We start from the raw sequence: 26,365 nt of genomic DNA, 5'->3' as shown, positions 1-26,365 counted from the left end.
GTGTGCTCTGATGAATATGCATTCTAATTTTGTGTCTATAATTATTATTATTATTTGTAACCATTTCAACTATTGTAGGAGTGCGGGTTCGAATCCCACTCCCGGGAGAAAAGGCTTTGAAGAGATTTACAAGGTATAATCGAAACAGCTGTCGCCTTGTCCGTCCTGATGCCACGTTGTTTAAATTTTTCCCAAATTATTAAATAAATTATAGTTATTAAAGGAAAAAAATCGACGCATAGAGATGCCGATATACGATCTCACTCACACTTACATGCAGGCATAACGCTGTTCACTCGCACTCATGAACATATTGTCGAACACCTGGCAGGTAGAAAGTCCCATCTAAACACCTTGTCTTTCTGACAATATTTTTAAAAATTATAAATAACTAGCAGACCCGGCAGACGTTGCTCTGCCTAAATTTGGCCTATCTGCATAGATTTTAATAAGCTTTTTCCATCTAACTCTGCCCTCCCCCTCTTCAAGTTTTCCTAATCCTTTCATTCACTCCGCCCTCCGTCTGTTTCGCTTCATCTATCTCCATCTTCGCCTTATTCTATCACTTTCTCAGTCTCCTCCTCCTTCTCTCTTTTCTCTTCTCTCAAGATCTTCTCATTCTTCTTCATCCCTTATTGCCTGAACCCGACGGCGGTATGTATTTTGTTCCAGCGCCAGTCCCACTCCGAGTCTCAGTCCCAGCGCTAGTCCTAATCTCAGTCCCAGTCCGTCTCTGGTCTACTTCCCTGAAAAAAGAATCGTAAATACTAATATAGGCAAATTTATATACCAAATTTCAAGCAAATCGAATAGGACGTATGTAAATAGGTATGTGGGTATTATTAACTATTGTGTTTTTGTTTCGGCTTCGCATCAAAATTTATCAGTTTTCCGGGTTGATGCGACTAAATCGAATATCACAATGAAAATTACTTTAGAACTCTCAGCAACAGCTTTCTTTTAATATCCATATAACCCACACATTCTAGGGGTATCCGGGTCCACGTTTTGGCCTATATCTCGAGACCTTAGTCATCCAGCGGTATAAATATATTACTCTGTACTAAAGCACTCATCAACAGCTTTCATTTGATATCCATATTGTATAAACATTGTCCAGACATTCACGGGACCACGTTTTGGCCTATATCTCGAGATCCTAGTCACCCAGGTGTATGAAAATTACTCTATACTAAAATACTCATCAACAGCTTTCATTTGATATCCATATTGTATAAACACTGTCTAGGCATTCAGGGGCGCATGTTTTGGGCAATATCTCGAGATCCTGTACGTCGATCGCAACCAAGCCTATGTAATAACCACCGCCTGAGGTATACCCAACGTTTTGGCCTATATATCGAGATCCTTGTCACCCAGGGGTATGAAAATTACCCTCTACTAAAGCACTCATCAACAGCTTTCATTTGTTATCCATATTCTATAAACACATTCTAGGGGTAGCCGGGTCCACGTTTCGGCTATATCTCGAGACACTGTACGTCGATCGCACCCAAACCTATGTAATAACCACCCGCCTGAGGTATACACAACTTGTGTGAAAGTTTGAACAAAATCGAACAATGCTTTTCTTCAAACACCGGCAACCAACTACAACACATTTTATCCGTTCTTTTTATATATTTGACCCGGTCTATGAAAAGGTGGCTTATGACTCAAAAAAAGTTTTTCCGCTTTTTCCTGGTTTCGATAGTTTTTGAGACGCTCTTTCACGTGGTGAAAACTAGAAAGTCCTAACTTGCTTAGAAGTGTACTAAACATGTAGAGAAAGAAGAGCACAAATGAAAGACGATGAAGCCGTTGGTTCCTTCGATGCCACTTTGGCGGCTGGTGAAGCATCCTCAGATTTTTTTGATAGCATTTTTTTCGATGGCAATGGAGCCAAAATATCGGTCAAACACTGGTTTGTGCTTTGCCTTTTGGGCATGACTGTTCATAATGCAAAGGAAAAACTACTAAGAAACTGAAGAAATGCATTGTCACATATATAGATTTTTATTTTTCACACCTCACTATAATATTAAAACGAAATGCTGATATTCGATGCTTTGAAATTCGGCTTAAAAGTTGCACACGGAACAACTAAAGACTCTCCTGAATTAAAAAAAAATGCACGTTTTTTAATTAAACACCAACCATTTACACGGAAGTATATCCCACCTGAAAATATGAGTGCCCGTGCGTATACGTAACATTTTATTATTACGTATAAACATATAAAAAATTTGCAATAATTTAATATTACTACCATAGAGTGAGATACAACCTATCCTATATTTCAAGCTAGATCAAACTACATACGGGGTGCAAACCAAATTCAAAATCGGTTCAGTAGTTTAGGAGTCCATCGCGGACAAACAATGTGACACATAATTTTTATATATAAAGTCTAGCAGACAAAGCAGAGGTTGTTCTGCCCTAAATTTGGCCTATATGCATACATTTTAATAAGCTTTTTCCGTCTAACTCTGCCCTACCCCTCTACACTTTTTCCTAATCTTTTTATTCACTCCTTCCTCCGTCTTTTACGCTTCATCTCCATCTTCGTTTCATTCTATTTCTTTCTCAGTCTCATTCTCTCTTTTCTCTTCTCTCAAGTTTTTCTCCTTCTTCTTCATCTCTTATTGCCAGTCCCAGAGGGTGGTATGTATTTTGTTCCAGTCCCACTCCGAGTATCAGGCTCAGTCCCAGTCCTAGTCCTAATCCCAGTCCCAGCCCGTCTCTTGTATACTTCCCGGAAAAAAGCATCGTAAATACTAGTATAGGCAAATTTATATACGAAATTTCAGGCAAATCGAATAGGAAGTATGTAAATAGGTATGTGAGTATTATTAATTTTTGTCTTTATTTCGGCTTCACATGCATATTTATCAGTTTTGCCAGGTTGATGCGACTAAATAGAATATCACAATGATTTTTAGAGCTCTCAGCAACAGCTTTCATTTGATATCTATAATACACACACATTCTATGTGTATCCGGGTCCATGTTTTGGCCTATATCTCGAGACCGTAGTCACTCAGCGGTGTAAAACTTACTCTGTATTATAGCACATATCAACAGCTTCAGTTGGATACCCATAATATAAAAACACATTCTAGGTGTATCCGGGTCCATATTTTGGCCTATATCTCGAGACCCTAGCCTCCCAGTTTTATGAAAATTATCCTGTACTATAGCACTCAGCGACAGCTTTCGTTTGATATCCATATTGTATAAGCACATTTTAGGGGTAACCGGGTCCACCTTTTGGGATATATCTCGAGAGCCTAGCCTCCCAGTTGTATGAAAATTATCCTGTACTATAGCACTAATCAACAGCTTTCATTTGGTATCCATATCGTATAAACACATTCTAGCGGTACCCGGGTCCACGTTTTGGGCTATATCTCGAGACCCTAGCCTCCCAGTTGTATGAAAATTATCCTGTACTTTAGCACTCATCAGCACCTTTCATTTGATATCCATATTGTATAAACACATTCTAGGGGTACCCGGGTCCTCGTTTTGGGCTATATCTGGAGACCCTAGCCTCCCCGTTGTCTAAAAATTATCCTTTACTTTAGCACTCATCAGCACCTTTCATTTGATATCCATATTGTATAAACACATTCTATGGGTACCCGGGTCCACGTTTTGGTCTACATCTCGAGACCCTAGCCTCCCAGTTGTATCAAAATTATCCTGTACTATAGCACCCATCAACAGTTTTCATTTGATATCCATAATGTATAAACACATTCTAGGGGTACCCGGGTCCACGTTTTGGGCTATATCTGGAGACCCTAGCCTCCCATTTGTATGAAAATTTTCCTTTACTTTAGCACTCATCAGCACCTTTCATTTGATATCCACATTGTATAAACACATTCTAGGGGTACCCGGGTCCACGTTTTGGGCTATATCTGGAGACCCTAGCCTCCCAGTTCTATGAAAATTATCCTTTATTTTAGCACTTATCAGCACCTTTCATTTGATATCCATATTGTATAAACACATTCTAGGTATACCCGGGTCCACGTTTTGGTCTACATCTCGAGACCCTAGCCTCCCAGTTGTATCAAAATTATCCTGTACTATAGCACCCATCAACAGTTTTCATTTGATATCCATAATGTATAAACACATTCTAGGGGTACCCGGGTCCACGTTTTGGGCTATATCTGGAGACCCTAGCCTCCCATTTGTATGAAAATTTTCCTTTACTTTAGCACTCATCAGCACCTTTCATTTGATATCCATATTGTATAAACACATTCTAGGGGTACCCGGGTCCACGTTTTGGGCTATATCTGGAGACCCTAGCCTCCCCGTTGTCTGAAAATTATCCTGTACTATAGCACTCATCGACAGCTTCCATTTAATATCCATATTATATAAACACATTCTAGGGGTACGCGGGTCCACGTTTTGGTCTACATCTCGAGACCCTAGCCTCCCAGTTGTATCAAAATTATCCTGTACTATAGCACCCATCAACAGTTTTCATTTGATATCCATAATGTATAAACACATTCTAGGGGTACCCGGGTCCACGTTTTGGGCTATATCTGGAGACCCTAGCCTCCCATTTGTATGAAAATTTTCCTTTACTTTAGCACTCATCAGCACCTTTCATTTGGTATCCATATTGTATAAACACATTCTAGGGGTACCCGGGTCCACGTTTTGGGCTATATCTGGAGACCCTAGCCTCCCAGTTGTATGAAAATTATCCTTTACTTTAGCACTTATCAGCACCTTTCATTTGATATCCATATTGTATAAACACATTCTAGGTATACCCGGGTCCACGTTTTGGTCTACATCTGGAGACCCTAGCCTCCCAGTTGTATGAAAATTATCCTTTACTTTAGCACTCATCAGCACCTTTCATTTGATATCCATATTGTATAAACACATTCTATGGGTACCCGGGTCCACGTTTTGGGCTATATCCCGAGACCCTAGCCTCCCAGCTGTATGAAAATTATCCTGTACTTTAGCACTCATCAGCACCTTTCATTTGATATCCATATTGTATAAACACATTCTAGGGGTACCCGGGTCCACGTTTTGGGCTATATCTGGAGACCCTAGCATCCCAGTTGTCTGAAAATTATCCTGTACTATAGCACTCATCAACAGCTTTCATTTGATATCCATATTATATAAACACATTGTAGGTATATCTACCCTGTTCCACGTTTTGGGCTATAGCTCGAGACCCTAGCCTCCCAGTTGTATGAAAATTATCCTGTACTATAGCACTCATCAACAGTTTTCATTTTAAATCCATATTGTATAACAACACATTCTAGGGGTACCCAGGTCCACGTTTTGGACTTTATCTCGAGACCCTAGCCTTTCAGTTTTATGAAAATTATCCTGTACTATAGCACTCATCAACAGCTTTCATTTGATGTCCATATTGTATAAACACATTCTAGGGGTACCTGGGTGCACGTTTTGATCTCAAGACCCTAGGCACGTAGCGAAAAAAAAGGTAGACGTTGGCCGATTCTCAGACCTACCCAATATGCTCACAAAATTTCATGAGAATCGGTTCAGCCGTTTCGGAGGAGGAGCCTCTAACACCGTGACAGAAGAATTTTATATATTAGATATGTGTTTCAAATTGCAACGTGCCTCTAAAAGATTTTTTCAATTAAAAAAAAATTATTTTGCAATCACTTGGCAAAGTTAATAATCTGGCTTATTTCTTTTTATATTTTTCAAATATCAAATTTTAACATATTTAATTTTCAAAGTGTCTCAAACAAATTTTTACCATACAAAAAATAATTTTTTTGTTAAATTCAAGGGTTGTTTCAGCCCCGCCACCCCTTACCCAGTTCTGCGTTTCTATATTTAGATACCATTAAAAAAGCATCGTGCTCAAAAATGCTTATCAGCTCTCCTACAATACTCTTTCTTAATTTTTTATGAAATTTTTATTTCGCTAAATCAATTTTTTATAGTAAAGTGAGTTAAATATTAATGAAAAATGCAAAGCAAGCTCTAGGCCAATTCTTCAAAATAATGTTAGTATATTTTTAAACAATATATTAACTCAATAATATATTGGGCTGAAGGTAGAATTTGACATGCCACTGCAATAACAAATATAAACCTACCAAACCTGTAGTTTACCCCACCGTGCCATGGTAAGCACACTCATGCATGAACAAGTTTGTTGAGGACTTGTTTGTAGTAGTGCCCATGGCTGCTTCTAAGTCTTCATTAGGCATCAAATCGTGGCAAGATCCAGATCCAAAAAGCCAGATAAATAATTTTGCCTGTAAATGCAACAACAAAGATGTGAGCGCGATAAAGCCAGATAGAAAGAAGTCTGATTGTGAGCAGCTTTGTTTAATAGGTTTTTCAATATTATTTGGCAGCACTAGCTGTTTTGATTGGTAGAACTGTCAGTTTGATGCATACATTAACAATTTGTTAGCCATATTTAAAAGCAATTTGTGCAACCAGAAAGGAGAAAATGGAAAACTTTAATCAAATGTATCTATAACAAAGATAAAATTTACAAAATTTTAACAAACATTAACTATATAAACTGTTAAATATTTTAGTGAATTAAGAATTTGCTCTAGAGAGGAGACAAGCGTTTTTTAAATGCATATCCTGCGAGTAAGGAAGTGTTTGCCAATATTAGGAGGAAGAAATGTGCTATGGAGAATGTGCTGATGGATTTGAAAAGCCAAGGTGTATTGGTGAGTTTGACATTAGCCCATTTCTATCGCCAATAGCCAAGACACTTGAAGCCATTCTGCTTCCCTACTTTAATGCGAATTTGCAACTAGATGAGCATGGCTTCAGAAACTTACACAGCACAACCCCCGCGCTAAATGCGGTTAGTACTCAGACAAATTGCGGATCAAACTAAAACCCCCACCATAGGAAAGAACTCGTTGCGTTAGACCTCTCAAAAGCTTTTGATACGTTCAACCATGGCACGTTACTGCAAGACCTGGAAGGGTCTCCCCTTCCCCAAGTCTCAAAAGGTGGACCGCAAATTATCTGTCTGGTCGGCAAGCAAGTGTAATTCAGGAACGTAACATCCAAACCAAGAAGAATTAAATAAGGGGTGCCACAGGTTGGTGTCCTATCCCCAATTTTGTTTAACTTCTACATATCAAAGCTACCTTCATCACCAGAAGGAGTTGTTGTTGTTGTAGCAGTGCTTCGCCCCATGCAATAAGTGCGACCGATCACCAATTTTCATCAATATCCTCTTACGGGAGTCCAAGGAAACTTGCTGTTTCAACAGCATGTCGGGGTTGATACTGGTTTAACCTGTTACAATATCCAGATCGTTGAGCTAGCGTGACTCGTGTTTCCCTAGGGAGGGTGCGTTCCTCTTCTGCTAGTTTTGGGTATTGTTTTTTGAGTAAAGGATTTACGGGGCAATTCCTGGCATAGAGGTCCGACGCCTGTTTTGTGGAGTTCACTGAGGACCCGCTTGTTTTTAACCTTTATACGGCTGTGTTTTCAGGTGCGTATTTCCTCATAATGCTTACGGAGAAGACTCCTTAAGCGCCTTCGCAATGTTGGCTCATCAATCAGATGTCTGTTGGGATGCCCAGGTTTCTGGGTATTCAACAGGAACTGTTTGGTTAGCATTTCATTTCTCTCCCTAAAGGGGAGTATTCTCGCCTCATTATGTAGATGGTGTTCATCTGATTGATGAGGCTACACCATCCAGGGGCTTAAGGGGTCATTTTCGGAAGTATGAGGAAACACGGCAACTGAGAACACGGTCGTGTAAAGCTAAAAAGCACAACCAGGTCCTCAGTGAACTCCACAAACAGGCGTCGGACCTCTATGCCAGGAATTGCACGGCGAATTCAGTTCTTAAAGAAAAATACCCAGAACTCGCAGATGAGGAACGTTCTCTCCCTAGGGAAATGCGCGTCACTCTAGATCAGCTTCGATTTGGTGTAACAGGTACAACTTTTCCATAGTCAACCACGACATAAAAAATGTATGTCCTGCTTGCAATTTGTCCCCATATGACAACAACCATCTCTTCAATTGCAATGGGGAACCAACGCCTCTAACATGCCTCTCACTATGGTCCTCCCCTGTTGAAACAGCAAGTTGGCTTGGACTTCCGTTAGAGGACATTGATGACAATTTGTAATTGGTCGCACCTATTGGATGGGGCAAAGCACTGCTACAACAACAACAACATGTTAGCCCACGATAGATGTTTACTAATTTTACTAATAATTTCTTCTTGTTATATTTGTATCTTATAACGGAGTCAACCAACGATGGTGGAGATTCTTTCGGCAAAATTACAAAATTTAGTAAGGGCATATAAGCAGAGTGTTGACAATAATAGCAGGACAGGAGCAGCGCCATGTAATACTCCGTTTGCTGACTTGATGGAGGAAATATTTGGTGATAATCTAGTTCAATCAAATAAGCACTCCAACAATTTATTCGGTCAGCCTCTAAATCTCGCACCAAAGGATGGTACATCTACCTTTTCCAATGAAGGCCGAAACGGAAATAATTTGACAAAGTGTAATAAAAAACAAAGAAGCTATGGACCTCCATATAAAGAGAAAATCATGTATGTAAATGAAATTTTAATGTAGAAAGGAACCTGCAGCTAACAAAATTAAGGTCTTCGATGGAACAGGCGCAGCTATTCAAGCAAAACCGGCATGAAGGAAAAATTGCCATGTTCAAAGCGTTTATGGAAGCAAAAAAAAAAATCTTATCTATTTGTTATTAGTATTATGAACTATCTTTTTTTCAACATGTGATATTTTAAGCATATACATATGTATAGTTATAGTAAGGAATATGAGTGAAGTCTGCATATATTTATAAACCTAGATTAGTTATAAGTAGTAATGAACTTTTGAGTCTTTTCGGGACACTTTTTATACTCAGCTGAGCAGAGCTCACAGAGTATATTAATTTTGTTCGCAGGACAGTACCCCGTAACCGCATAAACTAATCGAGATAGAAATAGACTTCTATATATCAAAATGATCTGGCCGAAAAAACAAATTCATTTAGCCATGTCCGTCCTTCCGTCTTTCCGTCTGTCCGTCCGTGAACACGATAACTTGAGTAAATTTTGAGGTATCTTAATGAAATTTGGTACTTAAGTTCCTGGACACTCATCTCAGACCGCTATTTAAAATGAACAAAATTGGACTATAACCACGCCCACTTTTTCGATATCGAAAATTTTGAAAAAGGGCGATAATTCATTACCAAAGACAGACAAAGCGATCAAGCTTGGCAGGTGGGTTGACCTTATAACGAGGAATAGAAAATTAGTAAAATTTTGGACAATGGACGTGGCACCACCCACTTTTAGTAGGAGGTAATTTACAAGTTTTGCAAGCTGTAATTTGGCAGTCGTTAAAGATATCATGATGAAATTTAGCAGGATCGTTACTCCTATTACTATATGTGTTCTTAATAAAAATTAGAAAAATCGGATGAAGAACACGCCCAATTAAAAAAAATTGTTTAAGTCAATTTTAACAAAAAATTTTATATCTTACAGTATATAAGTAAATTACGTCAAGATTAAACATTACTGGAGTTTATTTATTTTTATTATGTTGCAACAAAATACAAAAATAAAAGAAAATTTTAAAATGGGCGTGGCTCTGCCATTTTGCATTTAATATGTCTAAAACACTTTTAATGCCATAAGGCGAAAAAAATTCACGAATCCTTGTGTAAGGGAATCGCTTCTATGGCGATAACTGTTTTCTGTGAAAACGGGTGAAATCGGCTGAATCCAAGCCCAGTTTGTATACACAGTCGACCGTCTATCTTTCCGCTCGGCCGTTAACACAATAGGGCTGTTCCATTGGTTTATCGAGCTCTGGCTCTGGCTCAAATCTCTGGAACGATCTGGATCAACTTTATGAGAGCTGGCAGCACTAATATAAGACATCTGTTTTGTTGAAAATAAGAAACGTATACAAAGTTTTAAAATACTGATAGAATTATTAACATTTAAATAGTTTCGCACGTAAGCAAACTATTAATTTTCCTTACATCATCTTCAAGTTGTTTACTCTTTCAGTGTTTTTGCTTTTAAATATGGCGAAATCTTTTATGTATACACAAATGTACACATATTTAGGTCAGTTCTACAATGGCTCAACTATATGTTGGCTCATCTCACCAGCTGATTTAATTTTTTTTCATTTCACTGGAGTAGGGATTGTCAGAAGGATATGGCAAACTTAAAATGAAACCAACGAATTTACAACATTTTCTTACTACATACAAATATTGCTAAGTTTTATGTTTTCATTCCACTCCATTCGTCTAACACCAACACGCTGATTTTGGTAATGCGAACAAAGGTATGTTGTTGCTGTAGAGATGAGCCAACCATACAGTTGAGCCATGAGTGCTACCAACTCAAAAGTGGTTAGCTGTCAAAAAATCTACCACAGAAAACGAAACGAACAGAACTGCTATACGGATCAGAAATTGAACGAGATAAATATGAGGATCACAACGTTGTTGTTGCATTTGCATGTTAAATTTCTATCCGTATCTGGTTCACGCACCAATGGAACTTAATAAATAAGTTGAGCACATATCGACATATCTTTACTAAACTTAGTTCACGTATTTATCTGAACTCACTTTAAATTGGTATTAAAAATTGGCGAAATCCGACTATGACCACGCCCCTTTTTCGATATCGAAAATTTAAAAAAATTAAAAAAATGCCATAATTCTATACCAAATACGAAAAAAGAGACTAAACATTGCGATTGTATTAGGCTTTTGACGCAAAATATAACTTTAGAAAAAAATTTATAAAATGGGTACCATATTACGTAGAACAAAATGAAACAGTTCTGCACGGCGAAAACAAAAGCCTTCGGAATCATGGCAGGAATACTGTTCGTGATATTACATATATAAATAAATTAGCGGTACCCGACAGATGGTATTCTGGGTCACCCTGGTCAAATTTTGGTCGCTATCTTGAGAATGCCTTTACATATACAACTATGGGTCACTCCCTTTTAAAACCCTCATTAATACCTTTAATTTGATACCCATATCGTACCACCAACATATCCTAGAGTCACTCCTGGTCCACCTTTATGGCGATATCTCGAAAAGGCGTCCACCTATAGAACTAAGACCCACTACCTTTTAAAATACTCATTATCATCTTTCATTTAATACATATCGTACGAACATATTATAGAGTCACTCCTGGTCCACCTTTATGGCGATATCTCGAAAAGGCGTCCACCAATAGATCTAAAGCCAACTCCCTTTTAAAATACTCGTTAACACCTTTCATTTGATACCCATATCGTACAAACGCATTCTAGAGTCACCCTTGTCCACCTTTATGGCGATATCCCGAAATGGCGTCCACCTATAGAACTAAGGCACACTTCTTTTTAAAATACTCTTTAATACCTTCTATTTGCTACCCATGTCATACAAACACATTCCAGGGTTACCCTAGGTTCATTTTCCTACATGGTGATTTTCCCTTATTTTGTCTCCAAAGCTCTCAGCTTAGTATGTAATGTTCGGTTACACCCGAACTTAGCCTTCCTTGCTTGTTAGTTTGAAAAATGTGAAGCTTACTTTTATGTGATATTTTATGAGTACTTTTAACAATGGAGTGTTTGGATTTAAAAAAAATAATAGACGAATTTTCCTTACACCTGTACCTGGATTGGATGTTAGTGGTTTTTAGTTTACGTAAAGTAGAGCTGCAAAAGTATCGATATAAATTTCGATACATCGAGTACTAGGGTCATGGTGCGATTATCGATGTTTTTTTCTAAATATCATGTACTGTATTCCCATTTCTTATTTCTTTTTCTAGCGGCAGATTTACCAGCTTCTAAAACTTTGGTAAGACAAATAAAACATGAATAAATAAAATTATCTACATTATGTCAGATTTGTGTTTATTTTAGATGAATACCTAACAAATTGGGGGCTTTGAATATTGAAAATTCTTACAAAATTTCAATGTGAAAGGTTCCTTATTTTTTCATATTATATACACATATATGTATACATGTATTCATATATGTAGATATATACGCAACAAAAGACGCAACTCATTGAGTTGAAAGACGAAAATTGTGCTGCCAAAAAGCTACGAAGTACAAAGTCAAGCATTTGGATCCATTCTGACAAAATCAGTAATATTTTTGCAATATGTCACTATTGCAAAAAATGTTATAAAACTAGTGGTAATACGTCCAATTTGTTTCACCATCTAGAACGATCGCCTACAAATGCAAATTTAGATTCACAAAACTCGCCAAATAAGATTGATTTTTATATGAAAAAAACTTATGAAGATCCATCATCACGTAAAAAGGCTTTTGACAGCACCCTACTAGGGTTTAGTTACCGCAAACGTTCGACCTTTTCCCCATAGTGGATGACAACGGGTGTTGTCACTTTGTATATACCCTCGTTTCGCTGTACAAGCTATAATCGCGTACAACTTTGCAGAATGTGTTTTATGATCGTTTCGAAGTTATAAAGAAAATATTACATATATATATACATGTACATATTGTACTTACATAAATGTCTGATATATATCTGATATTGCTTTTAAATTGAGTAAGCGCTTTTCACTATAAAACAATTCGATATATATCGCGATATATCGATACCCTCCCTCTTAAATATCGAGTAAGCCGAATATCGATACTTTTGCGGCTCTAAACTGAAGCAAAAAAAGGTAAGAAATGAATTTATATGAATGATATGAACTTAAATCCAAATATAGTTTTTATTTTGAAGAAAATTTCAGTTTGACAAGTATTGAGAAGTACAAAGTAAAGCTTACGATTTCTCGAACTTGCTCGAGAAGAGCTTTCTCGCGGATTTCGCCTCCTCTCGAGATTCTCGAATCGCGAATTACTCGTAAGGCTCGCGAGTTTCTCGACATTCAATTTAATTGATTCATTGGCTGTTTTCTTCTGGAGCACATGCGAAAATGCCCACAAAAGCACAAGTAAAAGACAAAATAAAAACGAAAATGTCCACAAAACCACAAGTAAAAGACACCGAAATGTATAGAACACTGCCAATGCAGCGACTAAATTGAAAGTCGAGAAGCTCGCGAGTATTGCGAGTATTTTGAGATTCGAGAATTTCACGAGAAGCCATGTTCTCGATGTCTCGTTAAAAAAGTAAAGTATTGTGTATAAAATTATATGTACAATAAATATGTTTTGAGTTAAGTGTTATTGGAAAGCAAAATAATCTACAAAAAATTCACAAGTAAAAAAAACCAAGTGTGTAAATACTGTTCATACAGCGATTAGTTTTTGTCGAGAAGCTCGCGAGATTTACGAGTACTTCGAGACACGAGAATCCTGCGAGAAGTCGAGTTCTCGATTTCTCGGGTTTCTCTAGTAGAAAACTAGTAGAAACCTAAGTGAAAATATAAGTAAGTATAACCTACGACGGTGGTCACCATGGTGTGATGGTAGCGTGCTCCGCCTATCACACCGTATGCCCTGGGTTCAACTCCCGGGCAAAGCAACATCAAAATTTTAGAAATTAGATTTTTCAATTAGAAGAAAATTTTTCTAAGCGGGGTCGCCCCTCGGCAGTGTCTGGCAAGCGATCCGATTGTATTTCTGCCATGAAAAGCTCTCAGTGAAAACTCATCTGCCTTGCAGATGCCGTTCGGAGTCGGCATAAAACATGTAGGTCCCGTCCGGCCAATTTGTAGGGAAAAATCAAGAGGAGCACGACGCAAATTGGAAGAGAAGCTCGGTCTTAGGTCTCTTCGGAGGTTATCGCGCCTTACATTTATTTATTTATTTATTTATTATAACCTACGACGGCGTGCTAATAACATTTGTATCGATTAGATTTTGTAGAACAATATTACGCCTACTTCCAGAAGCGTCTTCGTTCCCTTGCGGATGCATTTTGCTCACAATTTCTCCATTTTCTATCAAATTCTCGTCTTCAATGCTTTAGTGTTCCAAACAGCAAATGTTACGAAGAATCGATCCACATATAATAATCCTAACGATCGATTGCAGGTCTGTGTTTTCAGTGAAATGAAGCAGCCGTCTGAATCTCACTTTCAATAATCCAAAAGCATTTTAAAAGATAATTCTGGTTAGCGAATGTAAATAATTGAATTGCCTCTGCGCTGATGTCAAAAATCCATTATCTCGAAATGGACATATCAGCCATTCAGTATTTGCGTAATCTGAGTATCCAAGCAAACATGAGTTTTAACGAGCCCGGTTCACCAGCGAATATGTCTATAAACATTTTATCTGCGTCTTCAACAGCTTGCAATTGCAGGCTATGAAAATGCTTCCGATGGAAATACGCTTCCTTGTTTGATACTGGGGCTTTAATTTTTATGTGCGGGCAGTCGATGCAACCAATCACATTTGGAATGCTCTTTATGGCACAAAACTTGCGTATATTGTCCCTTGCTTTGGACAGAGAAGGCCACTGAACATATTCATGGTCAATTGACAATAGCAATCCAATCACTCGCCTTATTACTCTGCATGAAGTTGACTCAGCCATGTTAAAACGATTCGCTATTTCGCGAAGCGTACTGATATATGCCATGTACAACAAAAGCATATAATATCTCTTTTGCAGCTCCAACTTTGCAAAATCCTCATGTTCCTTGTTAGAATAAAATGTGCTTGTATTATACCGTTCTACAAAATGGCAAAAGAAATATTTTTATAAGTGACTAAGTAACTATGTTTTCTAAAGTCCTGATCTGTATAACCATCAATTGTGTCCAAAAAATTTTCATTTGGAACATGTTTCTCTTCATTTTCCGAAGTGCTTGCAAATGAATTCATGAATCTTCAGTTAAGCCGCTTGTATTTGCCGATTCCGATGACGACTCATATATAAACTGAAATATATTTAAATGATAGACATGAAGGAAAAAACTTACTAAAAAACAGTAAGGAGTTTAAAAAATGTGTAAACTTACTTCAACCAAATGTTCATCCATGTTTTTCGTTTAATTTTTCACAGCGATTTAATTATATCGGTTTGTTTACATTTCTTCTTCATACAACGAACATTGCGTTTTTGGCAGTGCTACCAACTCTCACAACAACGATCCGGACCATTCCCGTGAGAATTGAGCGTGATCCGTAGCTGAAAAACTCACTAGATGACGGCTATTATGTGTTACAAAGAAATGGAAAAAGGAAATACTTTTGAAATTACGTATGGTACCACCACTTTTCTGATGAAGGATTTTTCTTCGTTTCGGGACCGACAACTCAGAGAAGAATTGGCTTATCGTAAAAAAACAAGGATCACTTATTTAATTTATACCATAAAATATTTCTAATAAAAGTACCCTTTAGTATTTTTGGTTACGTTTCTTCACTGAAAAAAGACCATGTCTGATAAAACTCTTGTGGGGCCTTGCGTGACATTTTATTTTTAAAAGTTAAGATAAAATGTACATAGTTAAATACAACAAGTCTCATAAATTTTTATAAATTAATCTTTGCAATAAATTATATTATTATTATTTATATTACAAAGCGTTGATTTTGATATACCATTTGCGTTTTATGTTTTTCTGCAAAAGTTATATATGTCAAGTGGCGCGGCGAAGATTTTTCAGACAGCCATCGAAGTTAGTAGATAGAATAAATTTTTTATAAGGCACACATGTATTATAATAATGGCGGGGCATAGTGCACAAGAAATTAGTGTACTAAGCGTTGCATAAACCACTAATACTTTTAAAGATAGTAAAAGACATTGTCACTACCACTTAACAATAACACCCCAGTTCTGAGCGTAACCGGTAAATTTGTTACCGGAGTATAATGTAACCGAAAATATTTACCAGTTCATGTAACCGCAGTTTCGGAAGTGAAAACTTTGATGGAACAGAAGTTATCAATATCTACAAAGTTTATGAATACCAACGCACGAAAAAATATGTTATACCTTCAATTCATTCACTAAAAAAAACAATACCTAAAAATTGCTGAAAACGATGCAAATATAGGATTGACTTTTGCGACATAGGAACGCTATTCTTTACACAGAGAAGTGTTTTTCTCAAAAGCTAAGATGTTTATTTTTGCTTGGTTAAAGGAACAATTTTCTTAAAAATGGAGAAAGTATAAACGAAACAGCTGTCGCCTTGTCCGTCCTGATGTCGCGTTGTTCAAATTTTTCCCAAATTATTAAAAAAAAAACATTCCTTATAGTTTGCAATCGATTTTTTGATGGGTTTTCACGCACGAATACAGCAAAAGAACACAGTAAGGCAATATTTGATTGCTGTCGATGACATGGCCATACCTTCGCACATAAAATATATAATTTTTATGACGTTTTCTTTGAATATGGGAAGTCATTCACCACAAATTCCTCATAGAATTAATATCACAACTTGAATAGAAAACAAAAGGTATAATCGATTTAGCTTTGCAAATTGCAGTTTATGTAGAAATTCAGAGAGCCGCCGCACATTGGCATTTTTGCATGATTTAGATGCGAAAAATTAATAACTCACTGAAAAATGAATATATTTCATTCAAACCATGTGTATATGTTTGTATGCTACCCCCCTTCAGTGAGGATAGGCGATAGGGGTTGGACCGCGCTCCTTCCCCCCTCCAAAAATTTTGAATTTACCCCAAACAAAAACTTTCTTATAGCTTTATCTTGTTCTTTTGTTCACAATTGAACATACCTATATTTAAATTTCTTATCTTCTTCAAACCATGAAGAAAACTTTCCAAGAAAATTAACTTTGTTGTAATTCACTTGAATCCATCTCATACAAGGTTTGATTAAAAAATTCGAACTTTACAGCAGCATTCATCATACAATCCCTCGTCTATATTTACTTCCTTCCTAAAACAGTACACACGTGGTCTAAAGCGGCTTTACCCTTTTGCTTTTGGCCACGTTCTGCAACCCACACCTCATACAACTCCCTCTTTGTGATCGTCATTATATAAAAAGGGGAGTCTACGGGGATGAAGAATTTGAGTTGAGTTATCTGCAATAATATTGAATTATTGTGGTACAGCGTGGTTCAAACTTTTAGAAGGCTTTTCTTTTCGCGGTTTTATATATTTTCAGCACAAATATAATACACATTAAAAAACTCATAATTTCGTAAAAAATACTCAACCAAAAACGTTTAAATCCTTGCAAAATAATATAATTACGTGTAGATTTTAAATAACCAAAAAATATTTCAGCTTTTGTTTCACCACAAAGTTTTATTTAATTTTAAACCACGTGTTATTTCACTTCTGTAAATTGTACTACTTAGCGCGTCATCAACAACTCACAGTTTGACTGCAGATTATTCAGTGAAGAACAATAATTATAAAAAATGACAATTACCGTTATATACATTTTAAAAACAAACTGCATTCAATTTAAAAAAATTACTTGAAAATGTTTTCTTTTTCGCGTCTAAACCAAGCAGAAATGCCACTGTGCGTTGTGGTGTGGTGGTAGCGTGCTCCGCCTACCACACCGAAGGCCCTGGGTTCAAGTACCGGGAAAAGTACACTCAAAAAAAAAAAATGTTTACCTTAAATCAGGTAAAATATTTCATAATAATATTTTCTTTAAATTGAGGAAAGCTCCAGTGAAATAAGGAAAAGTTTCTTACATTTGTATACAACTTTTTTTAGTTTGAGGAAAAGTTGTTCTTCATTATTTTCTGTCGATACTACTTGATTGAATATTTTTCACATTCTTTACATATACGAGGTAGATCAGTGGTTAGAACAATCGACTATGAAGTTGAGGAACCCAACTCGAAATCCACTGCCATTACAGCTAAATAATTAAATTTTTAATTTTTTTTAATACAATTTTCTGCCGTTCGGAGACTGCGTTAAAATGTAGTTACCGGAACGGTATTTTGTAGAGAGAATTAAAAAGAGGGAGCACTATGCAAATTGGAAGAAAAGCTCCGCACAGATCTCCTCGAATTTTCAAGTTGTCGGTAAATGCAATAAAAGTTTTGTCATATAGGGAGCTGTGTTTACATAACAAACAAAAAAATAAACTTTTTTTAGTGGAACATAGATTTATTAATTATTATAGATTTGAATAATTATTTGTTTGTTTTTTACGTTGCTCAATAATTATAATGATCAATAAATATATTTTTTTATGGCAATTAAAGTTGTAACTTTAATAAAACTTAAAGTAGATATTATTGATTTCTTTGCCTTATAGTTTTGAGTCTACAATGCTAGCAGAGACGACTTTGTCCGTCCCCAACAAAGCACGTCAGCAATCCCTTCCTAGAAAACTCTTATTGAATAACACGGAAAATTAATTTTTAATAACTTGGTTATCCCAGTTCAATCGAGACTTCCACCAGAGTGTACCAAGAACACGTATCCAGCAAAGCCTTCTAATTCGTATTTGCTGTTGTTGTTGTTGTTGCCGCAGTAGGTACTTCGCCCCATCCAATAGGCGCGACCGATCACAAATTGTCATCAATATACTCTAACCGGAGTCCAAGGCAACTTGCAGTTTCAACAGGGGAGGACCATAGTGAGAGGGGTGTTAGAGGCGATGGTTCCACATTGCAATTGAAGAGATGGTTGTTGTCATGTGGGGACACATTGCAAGCGGGACATATATTTTTTATGTCGGGGTTGATTCTGGAAGGGCAACAGTTTTACCTGTTACACCAAATCGAAGTAGATCTCAAGTAACGCGCGTTTCCCTAGGGAGAGAGCGTTCCTCATCTGCGAGTTCTGGGTATTTTTTTTTAAGAACTGAATTCGCCGGGAAATTCCTGGCATAGCCCGACACATTCCGGCCCGACGCCTGATTGTGGATATCACTGAGGACCTGCTTTTGATTTTTTGCTTCATACGGCTGGGTTCTCAGGTGACGTATTTCCTCATAATGCTTAGGGAGATTACCTCTTGAGCCCTGGGAGGTGTGGCCTCATCAATCAGATGTCCTTTAGGATGCCCAAGTTTCTTGATATTCAACAGAAACTGCTTGCTCACCATTTAATTTCCCTCCCTAATGGGGAGTACCTACCTCGTCTTATTGTGTAGGCGGTATTCTGGGGACATAAGAAGACAGCCCGTAGCGGTTCCGAGGGCAGTGTTTTGCAGGCCTGTCTTTTTTTCCAGTAAGTAACCTTTAGGTTTGGCGACCATATCGGGGACGCGTAGCAGCAATCGGCCGGCCAATTTTTTTGTTAGTAGTAATGAGCGTACCTTTGTCTTTACCCCAAGTGCTGCCGTGAAGAGATTTAAGGATTTTATTAAGGCTCTAGATTTTAGGTACAATTGCGGTTGCAGCCTCTCCAAAATGTAGATCCTGACCATATGCCACACCCAACATTTTTTAGTGTAAGGCTATCGGTAGCGTAATGCCAGTGACGTGGATGTCCAATATGGTCGACATTTGCCGGGTCCATATTGTAAATAAGGTCACCGATGAATTGATCGGTTACAATTTCAGGTATCGCGAGGCGAAAAAACTGGAGATATCAGGGAGGTAGCTGTTTATTTTATTACAAAGCTCATCGATGTGTATGTCTGGGCCTTTGGCCCGTATTGTGCAGTGATGGGCGTAGGATACAATAGTGACTCCTTCTAGTGGTGAAGGTAGCTTCGACATGTAGAAGTTAAAGAAAAGCGAGGATAGGACACCATCCTGTAGTACCAATTGTTTAATTCTTTTGGTTTGATGTTATGTTCCTGAATTTCACCGATGCTTGGCAACCAGACAGATAATTTGCGGTCCACATTTTGAGACTTGGAGGAGGGGAGGACCCTTCCAAGTCTTGCAGTAACGTGGCGTGGTTGACCGTATCAAAAGCTTTGAAAAGCGGAACGAGTACTGTTCTGTGGTAGGATTTTCGATTTAATCCGCAATTTATCTGCGTGGGAATGACGTTTTGCGCGCTGGTAGTTCTATGTAGTTTTCGAAGGCCATGCTGATAATTGGCAAGACCAGTGGCGTAACAATAGGGTGGCAGGGCTAGCAAAATGCCACTGGCCCGACCAAAAATATTTGTTTACATTGTACCTCAGTATTTTATTTTATTTAAAGCGTATATTTTTATAAGTTCTGCTTAAAACCCAAAGTGAGACAACTAAAGACCATAATACAGTTTCAAGTTAATCGTTAAGCATTTCAATCAAACTAAACAAAAACACTACGGACTCATTCAGTCTATGTGAGGTCCTCATGGATTGATATGCAACATTTTTTTTAAACAATTCAACAGATTTATATATTCTTTGGGCTTAGGACTAAAATATGGAATATTTTATAAAGTTTTATATCTAATATAGAAAGTGAGTCTTCAACTTCAATAACATTAAAAACATTAAACCCTACTAGATGGGCAGGACGTTATGATGGCATTTTTGCTTTAAAAGTTCGGTTTGCTGAAGTCCAAAATGTGCTATCGAAAGCATCCTGTTCAATTACAAATCAGATGAAAGAAACAAAGCTGTTTCACTCAAAAAGAATTTCGAAAACTACAATTTTGTTATGTTATTGGTTTTCCATTGCAAAATTATACTTACTGTCGACGCAGCCTCGAAAGCACTTCAGTCTAAAACCACCGATTTTTCAAATGCATTAAACTTTTGAAAATTTGTCTAGAATACTTGAAAACGTGTCGACATGAATTGGAGAATTTGAAAATGAAAGCGAATAGTCTAGCAGAGTTTTCCAAAACTCGCCAGAGGATGGTAGAATGCCCATTTGATGAGGTTTGTGAAGATGAGCGTCTCCAAGATCCGCAAAGTTTGTAAAAAGTCAACATATTTTATCGAGTATTGGACATCAATATAAATCAACTGAAATCGCGTTTCATTGCAATAAAGGAAGTCGTTTCAAATTCCAGTTTTTTGCAGCCTTCCACTTTAAAAGTTTTATATAACACTGATTTATTAAAAAAGGTATACAATTTGTTAAGATATATAAAGAAAAACATATCTGAATCATTTGCCAGAGAAATTCTCAGTTTTTGACCAATTTTCAGAGATGAAAGCTTGCAGTCATAAAAAAACTTTGATTTATAACTACATATGTAGTGCGTCGTTTGGTATGTTCAAAATAATACGAAATTGGAGGCATGATCGTAAAGACAGCGACGTGGTCAAAGTATGGTTGCACGATGGCATGCCGCCGTGCTTGCTCCAATCCTTAAGAATTTCGATATCTTGGAAAAAATTGATGCCCACATCACTTTTATCTAGGAATAATATTTTTTAGGTTGAAGTGGCTGGTCAATAAAGACTTCACATAGCTTGAATGTATATATAGTGTTTAGCAATACTATTAAGAACAAAAGAAAATTTCAAGTTATTTTCCTATTTCCAACAAAAAATACTTATCGTTCATAATAATTAATAAGCAACGTAGAAAATAAACGTTGGCGTAGGTTAGGTTAGGTTGAAATGGCCGGTCAATAAAGACCTCACATACACTGAATGTGTCCATAGTGTTACCTGAATTTGTTTGACGACCAAACGGAAGAAACCCATTCAGTTACCAGGACTTATGTTATAGAATAACTCCGTCCTCTAGGCAAATATTAGAAGGTTTCTAGGACTTAGCTTAATTGCTCCCTCGATAGCAGACAACTCTGCCTCCCTTAAAAACTGGAGCCTTGACCTGGTGAGCACAAGACACGTACACAGAATGAGCTCAACCGTTTCTTCCTGCTGCTCGCACTTCTTACACCTGCTATTACTGATGAAATCCAACTTATAAGCATGTGACGACAGAAGGCAGTGTCCAGTTAGTATGCCCATCGTGAGCCTCAAGTCTTCTCTCTTCAGATATGGGTCTAATATTGTAGGCTTTGCACATGATATTAGAAATTTTGTAGCCCCACGCTTTTTTCCACGCCTTTCCTGCTTGATGGATCATATGCAGCTCGTGTATTCTTTTCATTTCTTCCAAACGGACTGGGACGTCTATTGTCGTTTCAGCGAGTCTTACACCCTACTTTGCCAACTCATCGGCCTTTTTGTTACCCTCTATCCCTTTATGACTAGAAACTCAGTAAAGATGTATGGTCCAGCCTGAGTGAAGTTTTTCCAATGCTTATTTGCATTCCAGAACACTTCTTGATGAAGTATTGTGTGAGATTATTGCCTTAAACGCCGCCTAACTGTGAATATATATATTGACGCGACTGCAGCGTAAGCACGCTTCCTCCAGAATTTCTGCTGCTTTCTTCACGGCTATAATTTCCACCTGAAAGATGCTGCAGTAATCTGGTAGGATCTTCTTATTTCTGGGTCGACGCAGTAAACAGTACACCCGACCCCTTCCATTAATTTGGAACCGTCCGTATTCACATTAAGAGTTTTTGCCATTTCTGTACCTAGGCGCCAAACCTCCGGCTCACTTCTGGCACCAATTTCTCTTTCGAAGCGCCCCATATTCCATTTGTCCAATATTAGATGGCGTCATATCTACTGCTATGGCCATATGGCCTGCACTCAAGCTGCCCCGAGGACTTAAGCCTTGTCGAAGTTGCTAACGCGATGTTTTTCGAAATTAGGTCTGCAGACGGGATGTGTAGAATGGCGTGCAATGACTCTGTCGGGGAAGTTTTTAGGGCTCCCGCTATGCTGATCATTGATACTCTGCATAACCCCTCAACTTTTTTGGTAAACGTACTTTTTGTGTGGCTGTTCACCAAACAAGAACTCCATACTAAAGTATAAGATTCACAATTGCCGTCAATACCCAATGAGAGAGTTTGGGTGATCGGCCCACGTGCATCCTAGCATCCTTTTGCTTGCATACAGTGCCGCGGAGGCTTTATTCGCTCTCTCTCCCACATGGAGTTTCCACGACATCTTACTGTATGGTATAACTCCTATAGAGTTAGTGCTATATTTTTCTTGTAGGGTTAACCCTCCGAGCTTAGGCTTAGTCCAATTAGGAACCCTATATTTCCTAGTAAATAATACTATATTGGTTTTTTCCGCGTTGGCGGGTAATCCGACTTCAGATGCCCAGGCATGTACATTAGGGTGGGTCGTTTTGTATGGACGAAAGTTAACCGATATCACGCCATCGATTTTTCGATACGATTTCGGCTCGGGAAAAAAGGTCCACTACGCATACCCAAAAAAATAATTTCCGAGCCTGCGAAACTTCATTTTTTTGACTTTTTCGATTTTTATTTTTAAGGTTTTTTTTATTTTATTAAAAAACCTACTGTTATCGCCAACGTTTTTAGTGGACATTTTTGGGTCGGACAGGGTATAAATGAAAATTTTAAAATCAAGTGAAAATTTTTTTAGTAGGTCATGAAAAAAACCTTAAAAATCAAAGTCGAAACAAAATTTGTTTGGGTATGCGTAGTGGAATTTTTTTCCTGAGGCCAATTCCTATCGAAAAATCGATGGCGCGATATCGGTTAAAAAATCGACCCAGTTTATTGGACATGCTGAAGTTCTTGAATACGGACAATGTTTTCAATTTCAAAGTTTGAAATAATAATTAAATCAGCTCTCTGTTTTATATTCAAATATCAGAGCTGTTCAATTATCAAACTTTTTAAAATATGGATGCAAAGGCATCTATTTTCGCCTCTTTTACCTCATTGAGTAAAATATCAGACCGAACATAATGTCGAAAACTTGCATTACATCATGTTACAATAAAATATGCGACTTATGAAATGTATAAACTTAAGCGTTTAAACACACTGTAAGATGAAAGCCCGTTCTTAAATAAGAGAAAGTACCTGGGCGACCGAGCTTTGCTCGGCAATCTTCGAGTATGCCGCATAACATACTTTGTTCTACATGCCATAATTAATCAAACTCTACTTTTTTTTATATGTACACATATTATATAATTTTACTTGCCAATATTTGATTTCCTTAAAAATAGATTTATTAATTTCACACATTTTTTTAGTTATACACTATGAAAGTCTCACAATTTTATTACATTCAAAAACCTTGGAATTTCACGAATGACAACTATCAGTTAGTTTAACTAAATGTCAACTTACTTCCCTAAGCGCCATCTGTTGGTAAGTAGTTAAACGGTTAGATGTCGTTTTCAAATTGAACATATATATATTATATTATATTAAGTTACCATGGTGAGATATCTTTTTGCTATGGTGAGAAATCTTTCTAATAGTAATCTGTGAGAAATTGCAATTATTCATTTCATATTTGCCAAAAATATGCATTTAAATATATTTTGCTAGAATTTGCCACGGTGCCTTGATATGGCATTTCAATTTTATAAGCGTGTGTGAAATTAAGAAAATTAAGTCCAATTATGTTTAAGATTTTTTCACGAAGATTTTTAAATTTAATGTTCTCCTTTAAAGTTTTAATAGAATATGAGTAAATATAGTACTATTTCGTCGAACTACCCCAACCCTAAATAGCAACCCTACTCAAAAATGTCCGTATGGTAATGCGGCTTGAAATACATTTCCTTTGATACACATATCGGCATATCTCATGCTATTTTGGAATTTCGAATAGGTGACAACCTTGTGAAACATTCTGAGTGGCAACACCCAGGTAAAAAGTCTTAGAAGGTGATACATTATCTCTGTGCCAAATTTCATTTAAACGGTTGAGCCGTTCCCGAGATCGTTCGGCTATACAAACATACAAATATACGAATATACAAGAATTGCTCGTTTAAAGTTTTAAGATAAAGAAATGCCAAAGTGAAGTAAAGAAATGTTTAAAGTTATAAGATAAAGAAATGCCAAAAGTGAAAAATTATAGTTTACAAATGAGCCTGTATTTTTGATATTTGGGGAAAAGTATGAGTTAATGGAAATTTCAGCAAGTTCAACAGGCATATTCTTTTTATACTCAGCTGAACAAAGACCACAGAATGTACTAATTTTGTCTGCATAGCTGTAGCTTGTAGCGGCATCAACTTATTACTTAATTGGAGCTTATCCATTTAAACGGGTTTGGCCGTCCAACAAGGCGCGCAAGTCACTTCTTCGCTCTGCTAACTGGAGCCAATTAGTAAGATCAAGGGAATTTAAATCGTTTTACACCTTCTCAGCTCAGCTCATAAATAAATATTTTTCGGAACACACCGTCACCAATGCGTAGATGTCGGTAAATCTGTCGAAGAACTTTTCTTTCGAACACTCCCACAGACGCCCAATCTGACGTTTCCTTGGTCCATGCTTCTCAGCCATACAGCGGGAAGGGTACGATAAGTGACTTCAGAACGAAAATCGGCCCTGATGATGGCACAACGCCGAAACCGGTTTGCCTTGAAACCAAATTTGGCAAGGGTTTACGGAAAATCTTTCCAATGTTGCTGTTGTTGTTGTAGCGATAAAGACACTCCCGAAGGCCTTAGGGAGCCTTATGTATTTTGATGGTCCTTTGCCGGATGCAGATCCGGTACGTTCCGATATCAAGCCCGACCATCTCGGGAACGATTTGTTAGGACCACATGCGACCTTCTGGGCCATACCGCCCTCCCACCACCTACATCCATGAGGAGTTCGCCATAGCCTCGCCACACAACCCCTTGAATCTATTTGGTATTTTAGTCACCTCTTACGACAGGCATTTCCCTTCACTAGGGTAGGCACCTTGTCGTTGGTGTGAGGGCTTAGCCGAACTCCATAGCGCCCGACTATGAGGCGGAGCTGTTTAGGACTGTCATCTACGCAGTTTCGCCTCATAGGAGGGCGGCGGGATGTCGGTGAATAAGAACTGCTAACCCCCTAATCCAGGCTGTTATGCGGATCGTGCTTATTGGACGATTTGCAGCCAGGGGATAAATTCGGCTGTATTCGAACGGAGCCTTTCCGATACCACCTCGGGAAGTATTGATGGCCTTACCACAGTGGTACAATGGGGTGAAAATGATAGCGTGCGACAACATCGCGAGCTTGCGGTGGCTGGAGGAAGTGGTTGCAAACCTCCAAAGGCAAGGCACGAACGCGTGGTTTGAGATGGTAGATAAAGCGCAAATCCCCACGGTATGGTTAAGGTATGGATACCATGCGTGATGAAGTCGGAGGATACACTGCGACTTCCGCAGAGTCAGAATCCGAACATACCGACACAGGATTGGAAGGTACTTATTGTATCTCGGCCTACGGAGGAAGGTCAGTTCCTCGCCAACGGAAGGACGGGTGCGAGCTGTAGTAATGGTAAGGAAACAGCTGCATTCATATATGCTGCCTAACTACACTACTAAGGACCTCGTAGTGGTGGCCGTTGAGCAAAATAATAAGCAGGCATTTATCCTGGCGTCCTGCTATATGGCCCATGCTGCGGAAGAAAGGCGCAAAGGGCGGTTGGTTATAGGCGCAGATGCA

The sequence above is a fragment of the Eurosta solidaginis genome, chromosome 1 (assembly GCF_040869045.1).
Source record: "Eurosta solidaginis isolate ZX-2024a chromosome 1, ASM4086904v1, whole genome shotgun sequence".
In the NCBI taxonomy this organism is placed as follows: domain Eukaryota; kingdom Metazoa; phylum Arthropoda; class Insecta; order Diptera; family Tephritidae; genus Eurosta; species Eurosta solidaginis.
Note: the sequence above shows the minus strand (reverse complement) of the source record.